We start from the raw sequence: 13,757 nt of genomic DNA, 5'->3' as shown, positions 1-13,757 counted from the left end.
TAATTTCTCCCATTTAGATTAAATTTTTTCTTTGTTACTTAGGTTGTTTTTTATGATTAAAATAGCTTTTCATACTTCAGGGTGATTTGACAGTTTGGTGAAGGAAAATATATAGAAAAAAGGCCATCAAGCAATCCTTGATCCCATATCTCCCTCCTTGGGACCATGAGCTGAGACCAAGGCATACTTGCTGCCACAAAAACAATGTTTTTGCCTTTCCATGCAATTGCTAGTGTTAGATTTTTGGTTGGAAAAGTTGATACCATTTGTACTTGCATGTTTAGGATCTGTTCTTGCTTAGTTTCCATAGTTATCTTGCATGATTTTCTTCCAATAAACTTCTTTTCTTCATGTTTCTAGTTTTTAGGACAAACTAGGTCAAAATAGCTAGATCTTTGGTTTTCCTAGTGTTTGTTTGATCAGTTTTGGAAAATAGTGTGCAGAACACCTGTGATACCTCCCTGCCTACCCTTCCTCCATCAGACAACCTTCTCGAACCCCTAACACAGATTCCTTCACTTCATTCGCCACATTTTCTCACTTTGCCCTAATTTCTACATTTTTGTGCAACATTGATTCCTACATCCTTGAACAAATCTAATCGCCTTAATCACTCCTCAGCTTCGTTCACTAGGTCCTAGACCCTTTCACATCTGCATCCGACCTCCATTTCCACTTTTCCACCGTTTTCCTCCATCAACCCTCCAAAATCCTCTTTCGGAACATCCTGTAGAACATCCTATAGAACCCCTGCAGACTTCCTGTAGAAGATCATGTGAGCAGTTTCTCGGAATCTGATTGCAGTGAAACTCTCTGGAAAGGTGCTAGGGACCCCTTATGCCCTCTTCTCACCTTCCCAACCTCTTGCAAGCGCCTACCCCATTTCCTTTCTCCAATCAACCTTTGCACATTCAAAAACAGTTAAATCACATGCATAATAATTCTACCAGATTACTCAAAAATACAAAAAGATGTTCCTTTTCAGATTTCACTTCAGAAGTAGTTTATTCACATGCACTTTACATTTCCAAGAGTCAATGGCATCTATTTCTGCAGCTTTCATCCCTTTTCTTGCACTAGTAGCGTTAGTCGGTAATTTAGCGTCGTTGCCGGGGAAGCGTCAGAGTATTTGTGATTGCTGCTTTTCTTTTATTTTCTACTACAACCTTCTGCTAAGAAGTTTATTTCAGCAAGCATAGAGTAGATTAGACATTTCCTGCTTTCATAGATTAACATCTCAATTCCGCAATTTCAATTCTGCAAGCGTAGATTACCATTTCAATTGAGCAATTTCAATTCTACAAAATAGATTAGTTCTTTCATGATTTCATTTCAATTCCGCATTTTCATTTCAGTAAGATAGATTTTAGTTATTTGTAGTTCAATCTATTTCATTTTTGCAGGTACAAGCAGAAAAAACACCAAAAATCAACCAAGAATATTTCATTTCATGCCTCGTATGAACAGGGAAAATACAGGAAAATTCTTACCCAACACCCCCACCACATCACTGAGTCACCCTTCTCTCTTCTTCGGTGGCAGTGATCTAGAAGAACCTATCGGTGAACCTCCTAAGATATACGGAGATCCTATAACAGAACAAGAGCAAGAGAACATTCCTCTTGAGACCATGGCTGAACACATAAACAGTATAGGAGATGAGGAGAGAATAGAAGGTGCCTTTCCCATCCGAGAGACCAATGGGGACAAAAAAATGAAAAACATAAGTCCCTCAACCTTACCTCACTTCCATGGATTGACCACTAAAGACCCTGATACCTTCTTGTTTGAGTTTGCTATCCTTTGTCGAACTTATGACTATGCAGAAGACGAGCAAAAGTTGAAACTCTTTCCCTCTACCCTCAAAATGCAACACTACATTGGTTCATGGGGTTACCTGGAAATAGTATCACAACTTGGGCTCAAATGTAGCAAGCCTTTAACAAAAAATACCGGGACTACTGTAGGTCAATGGAAACAAAGGGAGAAATCTTTCGGATGACCATGGGAAGTGATGAATCTTTAGAAGGCTATGAATAAAGGTTCCAGCTTAGTTATAAAAGGGCCAAGTTCACACTTGACCCCGAATATTTGAAGCTGGTTCTGCTCTGGGGAGTCCCTGAAGACGTTGTAGATACCCTCCATTTGCTAGCTAGAGGAGACATATACCAACTACCTTATGATGACATAAAGACTGTGTTTAGAAACCATTCTAGGGTAGCCCAGAAAAGAGGTAGGGGGAATCCACTTCCAGCTAGTGCCACCTTCTCCAAACATGACTTTACAAATTAGATGGAAGACATTAAAAGTGAGGTGAGACAGACCATTGCCATGCAACTAGATACTTTCCAAATCCAACAGAAGAAAGAGGAAGCTGAGAGGGATTTGACCATCTTTTGTCCCAGATGTACAAGGAAGCATCCTAAGAACGAGTGTCCATTGCACTCAGTAGACGTATGTTTCGTTTGTGAGGAAGACCACCCTACAAACCAGTTCCCCACCTTACCTGGACTTAAAGCTATGTACCAACAGGCTGAACGAGCCACTGAACCACTCTACTTCCTTAAACAAAGGAGGCCACATGGATCCAGACCTTAGCAGCACGGGATGCATGGGACATCCCAAACTTATTACAACCCCAACCAATCCGCTCACATACCTTCCTAGGGTCCCCCTGCTCATCCTTCCTGGTCCGCACCGCCTCCTTGGTCTTATCCATCTCAATACCATACTCAACCCGCTGCTCATTCGTTTCATTCTCAAGTTCAGCCACAACCTCAATGGAATGCACCTCAGCTGGGGTGGAGGCCCCAATACAACTCTCCTCCCGCTATTTTGCCTCCACCACCTGCTCAACCACAACCATTACCTCCTGCTCCTCCAAGACAACCCCAGATTCCTGCTTAACCGAACCTGAACCCCAACAACAGACAGGCCCAGTTGGTATATAGTGGAGACACAACATGCCCTACCTATGTTGTGGAGATTCAGGAGATCAACCTATGATCTGGGAAGGTCCTCCCAGATCGCCAACCTACTCCTCTGGAGGATGAAGAAGAGAAACAGGAAAGTGAACCCAAAGCCATTCCACCCTTTCTTGAGAGACTAATGGCAACCACACAACCAATCCTAGAGGAGACTGAACTTTTGGGAGAACTTAAACAGTTGTGTGTAAAAATACCACTTCTCCAGGCCACGAAAGATGTACCAATCTACAACAAATTGATCAAGGAGAAGTTTTCCAGGCACCCAGGCAGGCGCAAGAGAGATGCCCCAACTATCAATGTCATAGGACAACTGTCTAATCTAATGTTGGGACCAGTAATCTGTCCAAAATATTTGGACCCTAGGAGTCCTGTAGTTTATTTCCACATCAATGGCACCATAATACCCCACCCTGATATTTTTTAGGGGCTTCCATTAATGTGATGACCAGGGACACGATGCTTAAACTTAACCTTCAGATTTCCCTAAGAAAGACCTTGACAGTACTGCAGTTAGCAAACCGCTCCACCGTGACTCCCGAAGGGATTGTGGAAGATGTCATGGTCTCTGTTGATTCTTGGGAGTACCCTGTGGACTTCTTGGTCCTTCAGCCAAAGTCAAAACTCAATAGATACCCCCTCATTTTGGGAAGGCCTTGGTTAGCTACTACGGATGGTTACATTAGTTGTCAAGCTGGGAGCATGACCATCAAGAATGGGCCTATGTCCAAACAGCTAGTCCTATATCCTCCTGCCCAAGCTCTGCTAGATCACGACTTACCTCTCTGGTTGGAAGAGGGAGATGAGAATGCAGTCTACTTTGCACCAGTGGAAGTCCTCAAACCGAGGATGACCTGATTAAGGATTTGATTCAAAATCCACCTCCCAGTGTGCTGCCATTAGAGGAGTTGGTGGAAGGTACCCAAGCCAGTGCGTTAGTGGACCTCTGTGTGGCTGATCTGACCTCTCCCAGAGTTAAGAATGTGGAATTTGGCGCTGTAAGAACCTTGAAGATCAGCTCATCGCTATCTCCCTCTCAGGAGAAGGAGTTGTGTAGTTTATTGAACTGCCATTTGGATGCTTTCGCTTGGAGCTATAAGGAGATGAAAGGAGACCACCCTTTGGTTTGTACCCATCACATTTACATTAAAGAGGATTGTAAACCAGTCAGCCAGCCTCAGTGGAGAATGAATCTAGCCCTTAAAGACATTGTCAAAGAGGAATTGCAAAAGATGTTGGATGTAGGATTCATCTACGCCATCTCTGACAGCGAGCGGGTTTCTCCTCTGGTGCTTGTGCCCAAGAAAAACGGGAAGTGGAGAATCTATGTAGATTATGGAGAACTTAACAAAGCCACCAAGAAGGACCATTTCCCTTTGCCTTTCATAGATCAAGTGTTAGATGGACTGGCAGGGAAGAAGTTCTTTTCTTTCCTAGATGGGTTCAGCGGGTATAATCAGATCCAAATCAGCCCAGAAGACCAAGATAAGACCACCTTCACTTTTCCATGGGGTACTTTTTCCTACCAGGTCCTTCCCTTTGGGCTATGCAACGCTCCTGCCACTTTCCAAAGAGCAGTACAGAGCATATTTGCTGAGCTGGTTCATGATTCGATGGAAATCTATATGGATGACTTTACTCCCTATGGGTCCTTCTTCCAAGAAGCATTGAATATCCTGGGAAAAGTTTTAACCAAGTGTATTGAAATGAACCTATCCCTTAGTCCTGAAAAATGTGAATTCCTGATGACTGAAGCGACCATGCTAGGCCATACAATTTCTCAGCAAGGATTACAGGTGGATCCCAACAAAATTTTTATCATCCAAAGGGTTCCACCTCCTCAAAAGGTAAGAGATGTTCGGAGTTTTCTAGGCTTAGCAGGATATTATAGAAGATTCATTAAAGATTTCAGTAAGCTAGCCTCCCCATTGTTTGGTCTTTTGGGGAAAGATGTTGAGTTTATATGGACTGACAACTGTCAAGAGGCTCTGGATGAGTTGAAATATAACCTGGTAACTGCCCCAATATTGAGAGGTCCAAACTCGGCCCTACCTTTCCACATCGACACTGCCGACCCAAACAAATCCATAGGGGTAGTCTTAAGACAAGTTGAAGAGAATCTACCATATTCCATATATTTTTTCAGCAAAAACCTGTCCAAGGTAGAATTAAACTATATTGTAACTAAGAAAGAGCTCCTAGCTGTAGTCCATTCCCTAAACAAGTTTAGACACTACATCACTGGTTATCAAACATTCGTACACACTGATCATGCCATGATTAGGTATTTGATGAATAAGCCTGATGTAAATGCTCGCATCATTAGATGATTACTTTTATTGCAGCAATTTGACTTGACCATTGTTGACAAGCGAGGGAAGGAAAATGTTGTTGCTTATTTTCTGTCTAGACTAGATTTGCCTGCAGGTGAAGAAGGGACAGTGGATGATCAAATGCCAAATGAACACCTATTTTCTATTTCAGTAATATCTCCATGGCTTGCTGATATAATAAATTATTTTTTTTCAACACAGTTCCCTCCACACCTATCCTCAAAAGAGAAGAGCAAGATCATGAGGAAAAATGCCCCATTCACTTGGATTGGGGGCAACCTGTTTAAACTTGGCCTAGATCAGATTTTTGAGGCATTGTGTTAGGGAGAAGGAAGTTTTTGACATCCTCCTAACCTGTCATGATGGACACTGTGGAGGCCACTTTGCAGCAAAAAGGATCGACTTCAGAATTCTACAGGCAGGCTACTATTGGCCCACTCTTCATCAAGATGTCAGAAGATACATTAGCCAATGTCACTGATGTTAAAGGATGGGGAAACCGACTCCAAGAGATGAAATGCCCCTCCAACCTCAAGTGTCTTTCGATCCATTTGAGAAGTGGGGCATAAACTTTGTGGGTCCTATCAACCCTCCTTCAAAACAAAAGTCCTATATCATTGTGTGCACAGACTACCTGACAAAGTGGGTAGAAACAAACGCAATCAAGGCAGTGACAGAAGAAAAAGTGGCTGAGTTTTTGAGGGAAAATATCTTCTACAAGTTAGGCTACCCAAGAGAATTATTCACAGATCAAGGAAGTTAGTTTACCTCTAACCTAATTAAAGACCAATTCGCTCATCACAATATTAAGCACATAAATTCCACCCCTTATCATCCGCAAGCAAATGGGCAGGTGGAAGTCACTAACAGAGCTTTGGAAGAGATTTTGACTAAAGTGGTGAGCATCAACAGAAAAGATTGGGCAGATCGCTTGGTTGAGATCACTTGGGCCTCCAACACCACTTGGAAAACTACAACAGGTTTCACACCTTATGAGCTGGTCTACGGGAAGAAGGCTTTATTGTCCATAGAATTCAAGTACAACACATTGAGGTTGGCAGCTCAGTTGGACCTAGATCTCGGCCATGCACAATAGGAAAGATTGCTACAAATGAATGGATTAGATGAACAGAGAATGCAAGCCCTCTTCCACTGAGAGGTGGTCCAACTCCAAAGGAAAATATGGCATGACCAGCACCTTAATGAAAAGCAATTTTAGCCAGGAGATTGGGCATTGTTATATGACTCAAGATACAAGGATTTCAAAGGGAAGCTGAGGACAAGATGGTTGGGACCATATACGGTGGAGAAATGCAACGACAATGGTTCAATCCTTATCAGGACCATTGATGAAGAAGCCATCCCCATGCTTGTCAATGAGCATCAATTGAAAATCTAGAGGAAGCCCCTTTCTAAGCAGGAGTTCATTGAAACTCTGGATAAATCAGTGTTGGTAGTGGAGCAGGACCTTGTCTCCACTCCACCCACACCTTGAGCATCAAAAAAAAAATCAGGAAAGAAGAATAAAAAGATCCTTGGGTGAAAACCTCTTAGAGGTGCCCAGGGTAGATAGTGAGGGTGAAAACCACCTGGAGGCACCCTAGCTGTCTCTCAAAAAAAAAAAAAAGCAGAAAATAAACCTAATCTCTGTTGAATAATTGCAAGTTGCAAGGAGGACATTGCAGGTTAGGAGGATTGCACAAAACAAGGACAGAGGTCAGCACCAGCCTGCAAGCATCCCTCACAATCAATCCATCCATGACCACTACCCTTTCCTAAGATTTGATCTCATTCGGGTTAAGATTTCACCTTCTACAAGAAGTTCTGTGTCTTCTATAGGAAGTTTTGTGTCTTCTACAAGAAGATCATATAGAACCTACAGACAAGCCATAATTGATCTCAGAAGAGAATCTGAAGGTTCAGAAGCTGCCTATGAGGCCTACAAACATCCCTATTTCCGTCCATCGCCATATGTCACCCTCTTCCATCTCTTTACACCGCCGTTGCAGTCATCATTTTATTTGTTCCTTCATAGTCATACCCAGAAAACCTCGTTTTCTTCATACTGCTAGCAAAAACATTTATTGACAAATCAAGCAGCGGTTTCTCACTCACCATACCTATCAATCTCCATCTCGACTCCTCATCAGCCGAAACCCTCGTCAGCAGTATAGCCCTACTCATTCTAGCTTGCATTCCAGGAGGAGAAGCAGCTACACGACATCCTATAGGAATCCTATAGTAGCTGATCTCTTTGGAAGACATACTCTGGAGACAGGGACAACCAAGAATGGCAAAAGAGACATGCAAACAGCGCTTTTTGAACGTAAAGATATCAGCAGCAGCCGAAGCCAAGCATGCAGCAACAAAAATCAAAGGAATGGGTTCCAAAACCCGTGCATGCAACAACAACAAATGAAGGAATGGGTCCCAAAACCCATGCATGCAGCAACAGCAAATGAAGGAATGGGTTCCAAAACCCGAAGTCTACAGAACACGACCGTGACCATGTAGGTAAGTGCCTAAACTCATTCGTCAATTGCATAAATCATATTTTAAAAGCTGCATGCCTATGGGAATGCTTTCCATTGAGTGGAATCGGTGGCCAATCAACTAGCCACCCTCGACCAGTTACATATCCTCGTGGGATCCAAATAAGCCCCGTTACATTCAAAATTTCCGACGAGATGTGCAGCCAGCACGTGTGGAGTGTCCATTTAGGGAGAAATCATCAGGACTGGTAGTGGTGGCGGATGATAACGGAAAAGGGGAGGTGATGGTAGTTAGAAACATGCAGAAGCATTATGGCTGTGACATCGGATCAACGATCTAGTCTGGCCACCTCATCCCCTCACCATGAATCACACTGCAGTTAAAAGATGCCCGACTGAAACATGCACCACTTTCTATTCATTCTGCACTCACAACGTCCTCAACTAGAGTAAGCATCCACCACTTCCAAAAATTGTTAACCAGTCATCCTCCATCGGTTTTTCTGCTTGTTTTCATAAATCTCCTACGTATCAAGCTCGCACAAAAGCATAGTGTCATTCTACGGGAACTGGAGGCCTTCTACAGGAAGGGTTCTATAGGAAAGGAAAAACAACTTTACAGAGCAGGAAAACCTGAGATTTTCGTTGAATTTAGAGCTCCAAACGAGGTAGGCTCAGAAAAAATCCTCTATGCATGGTGTGTTTGTGCAAGGTGGTGAATTGAATGGCATCAGATTGGAGAATCAGAGGAAAGGTCTACCTGTGTAGTGGAAGTAAAATGTTTGCCTACATATTGCATTGAGTTTCCCCAGTTTTCCTGTATCAAAAACCTCCTCCACATTTTCTTTTTAAATTCTCCTGTAGGGAAGATATATGCAGCCATGGAGGCCAGCCTGTGTGTGTGTAAGAAATTTTTTTGAATTTGGATATCTGTCTATGTGCTGAGAAGAGAACCTGATCCTTGTGCTCTATCTGTAGAAACAAAATTCTTCCTTTCATAAACAGACAGTTGAGTTCTGGGTGACAGTAGTCTTAAAACAAGGGAATTGTTTCTAGTTGTTATTGGACACATGAGAAATTCCTTCTTGGGTTTAGGGGAAACCAAATTCAGTTATCCTCTATTTCAGATTGAATGTTTGGTTGCCTGAGCATTTCCTTTTCTAATTAAACCATAAAAATAGCACTCTCACCATGCCAGGAGGATTCATAAGGAAAGAACCCTTAGACTCTAGCAAACTGCACGAGCATCCTGAGGTGGTGGACCTTTTCACCCAAGCAAATTGGATATCCTTCTTTGACAAAATTCAGGGTCATGATGAGGAGATAACTGAGGAGTTTTTAATGTCCCTGAGACCACAATCAAAGACACATGCCACAGTTAGTTTTAGTGGTTTGACCCTATAACTTACCCCTGAGCTCATCAGTTGAGTTACTGTTCTACCATTGGGGCTCCTTTGGAGCAAAGAAGAGAGGTCATTGGGCCAAGTTGCTAAGAAAGCATTCTTTCTGCCCGAGGAGCATCCTGTAGAAGAAAAAAACAGGGTTAGAAGAACCAGCTTGCCTCCTCTCTGGAGTGAAGTTAGTTTCCAAATTATGAAGTACATCACACGTGAAGGGAGGTTTAGCATCATCTATGGTTATCATTTCAGGTTGCTGCGTGAACTAAGGCATGGGATTGACTTGCCCCCAGGCAAGAAACTGAGCATCCCCTATTTCCTTCTTCAGTCACTAATTGAATGTGGTACAAAGTTAAATGAAGGGATCCCAGATCAGTTGGCCCATCATGGGCTCATCAAACTATTGGTGGAAGATGCTTTGCACACCTACACTGTTCCCATATCTTGGGAAATCTTCAGAAACATGTCCAGGGATGAAAATATTAGAATTTTGGCCGAAAACATCACCCCATCCAGCAGTGAGGAGGGAGAACACACTGAAGAAGGTGAGAAAACCAATGGTGAAGGAACACAGGACATTCAAGCATAGAAAGAATAGAAAGAAAAAGGGGAAATGGGCCAGATTGCTGAGCCTAAAACAAAGGAAGAAACAACAACAAAAACACCAAGGGAAAAGTAGATGCAGAGTAGAACAAAGAAGGCAAATAAAAGCCCAAATGAAGGCTGCCATAGCCAAAGCAGGCACACAGAAACAAAAGGAAAAGACACACCTTGAGATCTCAGCAACATAGACAGAAACAGTTGACACAGGGATTTCTACAGGAAGCAAGGGAAAAGAACAGCAAGAGGAGAAATCACCTGAGATATTAGCAAGGGAGGCAGTAGCTATGCTTGCTTCCTTAAGAACACCTCCAAAAGAAAAGGGAAGAGAAAGAGGCAAACCTCCACATACTTTAAAGCAAGGAGAAGCACAACGATCAAAGTGGTCAGACCCCAGCCACAGTCAAAGGAGCCAATTGTCATTGAGGACAGAACAACTAAACCAAAAGAAGAGTCTCCTTCAAAGATATGTATCACCTATGAACTAGGAAGCCCAAAAACCTCCACCTAGAGAGAGAGAATTAGGATGACGGACTCAAAGACAGCTCTACGGGAAGCTGAGACATCTCTATAAGAAACTCTAACTAAGTTAAAGCAGACAAAAAAATTGGAGGAAAAGGCAGCCAAATAATCACAAGGAGAAGAAAAGACCAAGGAGATATTGGAACCAAGCCCTCAGCCTAGCTTGGGCTCATACTACAACCTATTAAAAGCCAGGAAGATCATTTCCCAGAAGTTTGCGGTGCCACTTTTCTTTGCATTAGAACAAGAAAGGGTTAGGACTCACACTTGGATGAGGATTGCCAAATCCAAGGGTGTGGCAGACATAGGCCACCTAGAAGAACAAATCAAGGAATCAAGAGAAGAATTGGCCATGGTGAGGCATGTGGAAAGCAGCCAAACGACCAAACTACAGGAGGAGAGTGAGCTGCTGAAATAGTAGTTATAGCTACAGGGAAGTCATAAGGAAGACAGGCCCTCCATTTTGGGAGAACAGTAGCAGCAAGAAGGGCCTCCAGTAGACAAGGAAACATTTGATGAACAACAAGGAAAGGAAAAGTTTCAGGCTGAGGTTGAGGTGCTAACAAAGCTGCTACAGGAAAAGGAGTCATAGGCAGCAGAAGAAATACAGCTTTTAAAACAATAGGTGCAAGGGAAAGAAGCCCAACTGGCCTGCATGGCCAACTGGGCAGTAGAATCCTTACAATGTAGGAAACCTGCTAAGTCATATACCTTATATCTTAAAGATCAATGGTTGCAATTTCAAATTAACACCTTGGCCCAAAGGGGCACCATTCCATTTCAGAACTACCATCAATTCATGGCTTTGTGTGGCAGTAGCTCAGCATAAGATAAGGCCAACTTATCAGAATTATATTTACACAACTTTGCCCTTCCAAACATGAATCTGTGGGACCCCAATGCTACATTGGGAGATGTGCAACTTATGCCCACGGCCTCTTGGTTAAATCATGAGGAAAAGAGGGCAGCAGAGATTTGTAATATTATGAACAGGAAGCTAAGTGAGCCACTCATGATCAGTGCAAAACCAGAGGATCCCTCAGCTTTAATATATGCCCGTCAGCACCTGGCCAACAACCCTCAGGTTCTACCAGATTACATTGAAATACAAGCTCAGGCCATTGCTCACTTTGAGGACATGGAAAGACTGTTGGGGGATAACTGCATTCATGCTTGCACAAGGAGATGGAACACACTGTACCACAGTCTGAAAATAAGAGAATACCACTCCCCAACAAGGATGAGGGAGGTCGTGGCAAGAGTACCACTCTATAAACAGTCAATGGAAAATCTGTAAGCCAACTGGATCGCCCTAAAGTTCAGTCCCCCCTTGCTTTTAGGACTGTTGGAAGGGGTCAAAGAAGAAGAGGAGCATAGGCAGTGGGACGAAGTAGAGAGAAAAGCAGGGTTTCATGACGGAGAGGAGGACATCACCTCAGAAGCCTGGAATGTTAGAGAGGCAGTCAAAGTAATTAAATATGATGGGCTGGTTTAGTTGCTTAGAGGATAGCAACCCATTTAGCAGGGGGGTGATGATGAGCCCCAAAAATGGGTAACTTATTACGCTCATTGTGCCTATTATTCTCGATTAGTCCACCATTCTTCATAGTTTATGCATGATTTTGAGTATATTTATGTTAATTGAATGAATGAGAATAGTCACTTGACCATGAAGTCTAATACGTGCTTATTGCATATGTTTAGACATCTTTTGGACCAAGGTCAAGCATTTATGAGCCAGTTGATAGCCAAATACGAGGGAACAAGGCCGAGGATTAGTAGGAAGGGTGTCTCCTACACTAAATGGCCCCTTCCTTGAGTTTTCCACCATCAGCTCGGAGTTTAGCAGCCCAACAAAGATGATTTCCAAGGGTAGCTGAGCAGCTTTTGTGAAGTGGCTGATTACTTGCAGTTTTGAGCAGCCAAGCCCCTTGAGTTAAGGAGGGCTGCTGGAGGTCATCATGGTGCATAAGTAGGAAGGCTTCCAGCCTTGGAAGTTTAGCTCTTGAATAGTTGTATTTCGCACTTTAATGTTGCTCTGCCCTTCAACTCATTTTCGAGCTTTTGTTGTAAACATTTTTTTGGGACATGGTTATTTTTTGAGTAATGGAGATCAGTTTCACTTTGCACCAGCTCTAAGCTTCTCTTAGGAGGCTGTAGCTCTTGGGTTTGGGCCCAACCCAAGTGCCAGGACCTTCTTTGTGTACTTTTATGTGTTTTCTTTGCAATCTTAGAATAATTTCTGCCATTTAGATTAAAATCTTGCTTTGTTACTTAGGTTGTTTTTCATGATTAAAATAGATTTTCATACTTCAGGGTGATTTGATAGTTTGGTGAAGGAAAAGATCTGGAAAAAAGGCCATCAAGCAATCCTTGATCTCATCTCTCCCTCCTTGGGTCCATGAGCTGAGACCAAGGCATACTTGCTCCCACAAAAACACTGTTTTTGCCTTTCCATGCAATTGCTAGTGTTAGATTTTTGGTTGGAAAAGTTGATACCAGTTGTACTTGCATGTTTAGCATCTGTTCTTGCTTAGTTTCCATAGTTATCCTACATGATGTTCTGCCAATAAACTTATGTTCATCATGTTTCTAGTTTTTAGGACAAATTAGGTTAAAATAGCTAGATCTTTGGTTTTCCTAGTCTTTGTTTGATCAATTTTGGAAAATAGTGTGCAAAACATTTATGATACCTCCCTGCCTACCCTTCCTCCATCAAAAAACCTACTCCAACCTCTAACTCAAATTCCTTCCCTTCATTCGCCACATTTTCTCACTTTGCCCTAATTTCTACATTTTTGTGCAACATTGCTTCCTCCATCCTTGAACAAATCCAATCGCCTTAATCACTCCTCAGCTTCGTTCACTAGGTCCTCTACCCCTTCGCATCTACATCCAACCTCCATTTCCACTTTTCCATCGTTTTCCTCCATCAACCCTCCAAATTCCTCTTTCGGAACATCCTATAGAACATCCTGTAGAACCCCTGCAGACTTCCTGTAGAAGATCACGTGAGTAGTTTCTCGGGATCTGATCATGATGAAACTCTCTGGAAAGGTGCTAGGGACCCCTTAGGCCCTCTTCTCACCTTCCCAACCTCTTGCAAGTGCCTACCCCATTTCCTTTCGCCAATCAACCTCTGCACAGTCAAAAACAGTTAAAGCACATGCATGATAATTCTACAAGATTACTCAAAAATAAAAAAAGATGCTCCCTTTCAGATTTCACTTCAGAAGTAGCTTAGGCACATGCACTTTACCTTTCCAAGAGTAATTGGCAACCATTTATGTAGTTTTCATCCCTTTTCTTGCACTAGTAGAGTTAGTCGATAAAACTAGGGTTTGTTAGGGTTTACATTTCCTTTCAGCTTTTTGCTTCTTTTTGCAAGTAGATTAACCTCTGTGGAGTTAGCTTTTGTCCATCACAGTT

This window comes from Pinus tabuliformis, chromosome 2_2 (genome assembly GCF_031772625.1).
Source record: "Pinus tabuliformis cultivar Carrire ecotype Pingquan chromosome 2_2, CPIR1, whole genome shotgun sequence".
Taxonomy (NCBI): domain Eukaryota; kingdom Viridiplantae; phylum Streptophyta; class Pinopsida; order Pinales; family Pinaceae; genus Pinus; species Pinus tabuliformis.
This window is presented reverse-complemented; position numbering follows the sequence as displayed.